This window comes from Suncus etruscus, chromosome 8 (genome assembly GCF_024139225.1).
Source record: "Suncus etruscus isolate mSunEtr1 chromosome 8, mSunEtr1.pri.cur, whole genome shotgun sequence".
Lineage (NCBI taxonomy): Eukaryota > Metazoa > Chordata > Mammalia > Eulipotyphla > Soricidae > Suncus > Suncus etruscus.
In genome coordinates, this window is record NC_064855.1 from 11,977,812 (window position 1) to 11,984,622 (window position 6,811).

Below are 6,811 nucleotides of genomic sequence, written 5' to 3' on the forward strand. Positions count from 1 at the left end.
AATAATATAAAAATAAACAAAAAATATCCAATAATATAAAAATAAACAAAACAAAACAAAAAAGAGAACAGAACTAAATATTTAAGCCAAAATCAACAACAATGAAATCATGAGACCCAAACTTTTAACAATCAAACTTAAAAAGGTCTTAGGAGGCTTGAGTGATAGCACAGCGGTAGGGCATTTGCCTTGCACGAGGTCAACCTGGAATGACCCCAGTTCGATTCCCAGAATCCCGTATGACACAGTAACACAGCCACCGGGTGTGACCCAAAAACAAAACAAAACAAAACAAACTTAAAAAGATCTGTCATGATGGCAGGCTGTGGTAGGGAGTGAGGAAGTATGGGATGGACTCTGGGAACATTGATTGGTGAAAGGAGGTTGACATCAGTGGTGGGATTGGTCCTAAAACATTGTATATCTAAAACCCAAATATGAATATCTTTGTAAGTTACAATGGTTTAAATTAAAAAAAAATTAAAAACACACTGCAAGGTTGTCACTGGACCACTAAATACACTGTGGGGGAAGATTGTGGTACCAACGATCAAACCTAGGTTGGATTTATGCAAGACAAGGGTTCAGACCACAGTACTATCTCTCTGGCTCAGGAATACACTCATAATGCTAGTTAACAATGCTGTTTTTAACAAATAAATTAGAAGAAAATAGGAATTGAATTAGTGCCACATCGTATTGGATTCTATGACTATATTATGTTCTGTCACAGATCAATAAATTGGCAAAAATATTAAAAGTCTCATCTAGCTCAAGTAGTACATTTATAATATACTTTATGTTTAATAATCATGAAAGATCAGTATATTTATGACTGCATATTAATAGCAATTCCTATAAATTCTTTCAAATATAGATATTTATGGCATGAAATATGACCATTTTTTAAACTTTAATTTCTATTTCTTTTTTATGTTTTATTTTTTATTGTAACCAATGTGAATTAAAAGTCTTTCACAGTGACAAAGTGACAGTGAATTAGGGCCATTCCCACCACCAGTGTTGTCCTCCCTCTACCCCTGTTCCCAGCATGCATCCCATACCTCCCCCCTATTTTTCTTTTTTTTTTTAAACAGGCAAGAGCATGAACACAATCCCCTACTACCATAAATGATGCAGTGGAGTTTTCACATTTGGGGAAATTGCAAGGGTCACATCTCTAGGGTGTAATGGAGAAGCCTTACCTTAGGAAAACCACCTTCATGAACCTGGTCTCTCCCCTACCAGGTATGCATGAATTTACACTTTTGTTTCAGAGAGAAATGAAGGGGATCCATAAGAAATTACTAACCATGAAACTGAGAGAAGTCAAATGGCAACAAGAAGAAAATTGATAAAATTGCTAACCATTAACCAGAAATTTGTTCATGTGTTTCTGACTGAATGATTCTGAGTATAGAAAATTGATATAATGAGGTTCCAATGGATATATTCTTTGTAATACTCTAGTAGTTTAGCTTTAAATGTTAATAAGAGCTGCATTATATCTTTCCTCTATTTTTATTGGTATACCACCATGATTCACAAGACTGCCAATGAGAGTTTCATGCATACATCATTCAAATAACACACCCGCCATTGCCTCAGAAACATGCCTGCTTCCCTCACTAATATCTCAAAGACCCTTCTATTCCTTCCCATCCAGGTACATTCAGTTTTATAGACCAAATCTTCAGTTCTGTTGCATTTGGCCATTTGAAATTCTATCTTGTAGACTCAAACTCACCTTATACATCATGTGTACAAAACATTGTGGTCATGTATCTTGTATTATTCACTATAAACTGAAGGTATTCCTTTTATTTCCCAGCAAAACATGAATCATGGTTTAAAATTTGCTCTTTTGTTTGCTGGTTATTATGAACTTAAATATGTGCCCTGCATTCATTTTTAAAAAATATATCTTTATTTAAACATCATGATTACATACATGTTTGTAGTTGGGTTTCAGTTATAAGAACATCCCCTTCACCAGTGCAACCTTCCCACCACTAATGGCACCAATGTCCTTCCTCCCCCACTTTCTGCCTGTATGTGATACAGGCATTCTATTTCTTTCATTCACTATCATTGTCATCATAGTTGTTAGTGTAGTTATTTTTCTAACTGATCTCACCACTCTTTGTGGTAAGCTTCATATCGCGGGTCGGTCATTCCAGCACTCATCTCTAATGTCTCTGGGTATTATTACAATAATGTCTTTTGGGGCCAGAGCAGTGATGCAAGCAATAGAACATTTGCCTTGCTCTCACTAACCTAGGATGGACTGAGGTTCGATCTCCTGGTCTCCCATATGGTCCCCCAAGCCAGGAGCGATTTCTGAGCGCATAGTCAAGAGTAACCCCTGAGCGTCACTGGGTGTGGCCCAAATACCAAAAACACAAAAAACAAAAAAACTGAAAAAAACAAAACCCACCACCACCACCACAACAAAACACAATACTGTCTTTTATTTTTATAAATTCCCACATATGAGTGAGACTATTCTATGTCTATCTCTCTCCCTCTGACTTATTTCACTCAGCATAATAGTAGTCTCCATGTCCATCCGTGTATAGGAAAATTTCATGACTTCATTTTTTCTGATGGTTGTATAGTATTCCATTGTGTATATGAGCTACAGTTTCTTTAGCCACTCATCTGTTGTCTGGCATCTGGGTTGTTCCCAGATTCTGAATATTGTAAATAGCGCTGCAATGAATATAGGTGTGCAGAAGGCATTTCATATTGTGCTTTGACGTTCATAGGGTAGAGTCCTCTGAGTGGTATAGCTGAATCATATGGGAACTCAGTTTCCGGCTTTTTGAGGAATCTCCATATTGTTTTTCCATAAAAACTGGACTAGACGGCATTCCCACCTGCATTCAAATGTTGCATTCATGACTCGTAATGTGATGCAGGCATGAAACCATCTATAATACAGTCCTCAGAGCACCCAACTATGCTAGCAGGCTGAACCCAACTTCCAGCCTCGCAGTGGTCCTCAAACTATGGCCTGTGGGCCACATATTGTATTTGTATCTGTTTTGTCTCTTCATTGCAAAATAAGATATATGCAGTGTGCATAAGAATTCGTCCATAAGTTTTGTTTTTACTATGTCAGACCCTCCAATGGTCTGAGGGACAGTGAACTGGCCCCCTGTTTAAAAAGTTTGAGGACCCCTGCTCCAGAGGTATGTGGAAACAAATAATATTTGAGACCTCCAAGTCTGTGGGACTTTGGTAATGCAGCCCCAGATGGCTAAATGCCAGTGTCTGACACCCAGTAGAAAATCAACTCCTAACTGCTGGATGAACCGATGAATATATGAAAGATGCTTAGTTAATGCCTGTAGTCTGCTGGGATGGCCTGGAGAGGAGATATGATTTATCAGAGCAGAGAAGGGCAGGATACTAGACTTAAAAATAACACAGCCCCCCACATCCTGGGGTCTAATTCAGATTTGCGCAAGGAGTGGGAGGCAGTGGAGGAAGAGGTGGGCTGTCTGTGGAGAAGGGCTTCACGTTCCCCAGGGAAGAAGATAATGCGGGGAGCTCTGACTCATCTTGGGGAAAGTCAGCAATCCTTCATTCTTGCTGCAATCGACAGCCCCCGGACTCTGAGGCCCCTGCAAATCCTCTCTTGTCTTCCTACTTTGATCTGGGGCAGCTCATTTTGCAGACAGGCTCTACCTCCCAGGCACCGTGGTTACTCAGTAGCAGGAAGTGCTGAACATTTGCCATATCCAAAACTATCAGGAGATGCTAAATAGAAATTAGTGTCAGGGTGGATTCCTCTGCATCAGCCGCCTTCAGGAACATGTTCGGTGGAGCCCAGCTCACTTCTGGAGGTAGAAAAATTGGTGGAACAGAAAACAGGATTCCAAAGAGTGATGGACATCGTTAATTTGTTTTTTTTTTGTTTGTTGTATCACACATGGCCTTCCTTGGATTATTCCTGGCTCTGCACTCAGGGAACACTCCTGGCAGCGCTTAGGGGAATTTATGGGATGCCAGGGATTTAATTTGGGTTGACTAAATGCAAGGCAAGTGCCCTCTCTGCTGACTTATCATCCTGGCCCCAGAGTGACATACCCACTCCCCCTCCTCCCATCTTTTTATTTATTTGTTTGTTTGTTTATTGGTTTTTGGGTCACACACGGCAGCACTCAGGGGTTCCTCCTGGCTCTACCCTCAGAAATAGCTCCTGGCAGGCTCAGGGGACCATATGGGATGCCAGGATTCGAACCACCGTTCTGCATGCAAGACATAAATGCCCTGCCTCCATGCTATCTCTCCAACCCACTCCCATCTTACTCTTCCTGTCCTATTTATTGTTCAAGGTTCTTTTCTCAGCCCTAAAAACTGTCTTCCATCCTGTCCTCCTCCTCCTTCCCAACATCTCCATGCAGACAAGAACTGATCCTTGGACACAGGGAGGTATCTAATTTCGGACTCCCTGGGACAGTCCTGTAGCATTGCCCTTTGATCAAGCTTCTATTCGTTCCACACAAATTAGTGAAGCCATTTCCCCATCTCCACCACATTCTTCACATTGTATCAGTAAAATCCCTGGAGACAGAGAGATCGCTTCATTCTCCATTGGAAACAGTCAATGCACCCGACTACCGGCAGAGAGGAGAAAAATCAAAAACTTGATCTAACATTCAAAGTTATTTTTTAATGCCAAAGCGTAACTTTTCAATGCCCAGGCCTACATCTAACCTGTCCTCTTCTTGAACTCTCCTTACCTTTCTATATCTCCAACCAATACTCTTATATTTATTTATTTTTGTTTTGGGGTCACATCCAGAAGCATTCAAGGGTTACACCTGGCTCTACACTCAGAAGTCATTCCTAATAGACTCAGGGACCATGTGAGGTTCCAAGGATCAAACTCGGGTTGGCCACATGAAAGGCAAACACACTCTTCACTGTACTATTATTATTCTGTCCCCTCTTATGTCATTTTTTTTTGAATTATGAGAACAAAAGATGCAAAAAAAATTATGGAACGGTTCACGAATTTGCGTGTCATTCTTGTGCAGGGGCCATGCTAATCTCTGTATTGTTCCAATTTTAGTATATGTGCTGCCGAAGCAAGCACTCTTATGTCTTTTTTACACTAACCCAGACGTCACCTGTCTGGCTTCTGTTTAAGTAAGTGCAAAAAAGAAAGGGGGCAGGGGTACCTCAGAAATCACTCCTCAAGAGTCAGCAGGAAAAATTCAAATAAATCTTGGAATCCAGGGGCCAGAGAGATAGCACAGCAGTAGGGGGTAGGGCGTTTGCCTGGCAAGTGGCCGACCAGGACCTATGTTGATTTGAATCCTGGCATCCCATATGGTCCCCTGTCCCTGCCAGGAATGATTTCTAAGCAGAGAGCCAGGAGTAATCCCTGAGCGCTGCCAGGTGTAGCCCCACAAACACACAAAATCTTGGAATCTAAAGGTATATGTGAGAAATAAAGACAAATTCAGGACCAATCATGATCAGAAGTTCAAAGTCAGGGATATGACACTGAGGTTATGGATGTAACCTTGGTCCAATCCCCAATAATACTTAATTCCTAGGTATCGCTGGGAATAGCCCTAGGGATCCATGAACACCACTGGGGTCTGGAGACCCCCCAGCATCACGTTCTTGAGCTCAAGCACTGTGCCATCAGGCCTGTGGATAGACTATAGCTGAGAGGAACCCATGGGCCCCTTGCGCACTACCTGGAAAGCACCAATGAACAGTAATGTAGCTCAAATGATAGCACACCTGCCCTTATATGATCCCCAGTACTGCCTGGGGCCCAGCCTCCTCTGGCACCACCAGGTGTGGCCCCAGAACAGTGCCAAGGTGGGGAGATCAAAACCAGGGCCTGGGATGGAGGGAAAAGGCCAAAGGTGAAATCAAGTTTGTTCCTAGTTGATAGATCAAAAAGAGCTTAGGATCAAGTATTTATTGAAGGAAATAAAATCTAGATTCTATATTACCACCTATAGATGTATTCTTTTTTTTTTTTTTTGGTCACACCCAGTGTTGCTCAGGGGTTACTCCTGGCTGTCTGCTCAGAAATAGCTCCTGGCAGGCACGGGGGACCATATGGGACACCGGGATTCGAACCAACCACCTTTGGTCCTGGATCGGCTGCTTGCAAGGCAAACGCCGCTGTGCTATCTCTCCGGGCCCTAGATGTATTCTTTCTCTCTCTCTTTTTTTGGTTTGGGAGCTACACCCAGCAGCAGTGCTCAGGGGTTACTCCTGGCACTGTGCTCAGATATTACTCCTGCTAGTCTCAGGGGATCATAAAAGATGCTGGGAATCCAATGTACTCAGCTGATTGCAAGACAAATACCCTTCCCATTGTACTTTCGCTCTGACCCCTCTCTTGGTTCTCTTGATCCTTCCAAAAACCTGTGAGTATTATTGTCACTTTGTTGTTGTTGTTGTTGTTGTTATTGTTTGGGAGTCAACCCGTGGTGCTCAAGGCTCACTTGTGACTGCACAGAGGACTCGGGGGATTATATGGGATGCCGGGGACTGAATGCGTGCAAGGCCAAGCGCCCTAGCAGCTGTATTATTGCTCCAGTCTCACTACCGTTTTATTAAATGAGGAGGACATTCAGGCTGGAAGAATTTTACAGGTTCAATGTCATTAAAAAGTGCCACTAGCTTCACTAGAATAGAAACTAGTGTCTTTTTGGCTTTCAACTTAGGGCTTTCTCCATCTCTCCAGCATCTACAGCAAAGAGGAGCAAATGTCAGACTCAGAACCCAAGGAGGTGCAGGCTCAGTAAGCCAAGGGAAGCAAAGGGCAGCT

The 6,811-nt window shown here is 42.3% G+C and overlaps 2 non-coding genes across 2 annotated transcripts; both read right to left on the reverse strand.

Annotated features, from left to right (window-relative positions):
• Positions 1-1,094: 1,094 nt before the first annotated feature.
• On the reverse strand, positions 1,095-1,256 carry LOC126016788 (U1 spliceosomal RNA). The gene has a single exon (XR_007498506.1). It is a non-coding gene; the product is annotated as a U1 spliceosomal RNA (small nuclear RNA).
• Positions 1,257-5,003: 3,747 nt separating this feature from the next.
• On the reverse strand, positions 5,004-5,107 carry LOC126017041 (U6 spliceosomal RNA). Its single transcript, XR_007498717.1, has one exon. It is a non-coding gene; the product is annotated as a U6 spliceosomal RNA (small nuclear RNA).
• Positions 5,108-6,811: the final 1,704 nt, after the last annotated feature.